The sequence below is a fragment of the Engystomops pustulosus genome, chromosome 4 (genome assembly GCF_040894005.1).
Source record: "Engystomops pustulosus chromosome 4, aEngPut4.maternal, whole genome shotgun sequence".
NCBI classification, from domain to species: domain Eukaryota; kingdom Metazoa; phylum Chordata; class Amphibia; order Anura; family Leptodactylidae; genus Engystomops; species Engystomops pustulosus.
The window spans coordinates 21116364-21117190 of NC_092414.1; positions in this window are offsets into that span (position 1 = coordinate 21116364).

Here is an 827-nt window from a genome sequence, read left to right on the forward strand (position 1 = left end):
TACAGAATATCATCCATAAGCCTGCTCTTTGGGAGATCTGAAAATATCTGTGGTTATTTTTCTTCAATAGACTTGGATATAGCAGGCAGTCCCTAGGTTACTTACAAGAGAGGTTCTGTAGGTTTGTTCTTCAGTTCTTAAGTCGAAACTGTACATTTTATAATTGTAGCTAGAGGCAATTTTTTTTTTTTTGGCCTTTGTGACAATTGGATTTTAAAAATGTTGGATTGTCATGAGAACCAGGATTAACAATATAGCTTAATTGTAGACTTTGATGACTGTTATAGCTGTGTATTGTAGCCTAGGGCTAAAGTTCAGTAAATTACCAACAGCCAAAGGTCCGTTTGTAACTAGTGGTCGTCTGTAAGTCGAGTGTTCTGTAGCGGACTGTCTGTAATAGGGAGAATCCAGCAACATGGCCACCCCCAACACCATTCTGCACTCCACTGACTTCTATGATCCATCTGGGACCACTTACAGGACAGTGCGTACCGAAAATCCAATTAACTATAGGGAATTTCAATGGGGACTAGGAATTGTATGCTGGGGACCCCAATGGCTGAACCCTCGTCAATCTCTCAGTCACATAAAAGGTTTAGTTGTGAAATGTTTGTTGATTTGAAGCCTTGGATCAAACACAGACCCCCCCCCCCCCACTAATATAAATATATCCTGCGAAATTAATTCCCTCTAAACATCAACCTACTAATGATACCACGTACAAAAATGAATTGAAATCGACATAGAAAATGTCTTTGAAAGTCCACATATCAGTCTCAGTAGCAGAAAACGCACAGCATGAAAGCCAAGACAACTGAATAGGCCAT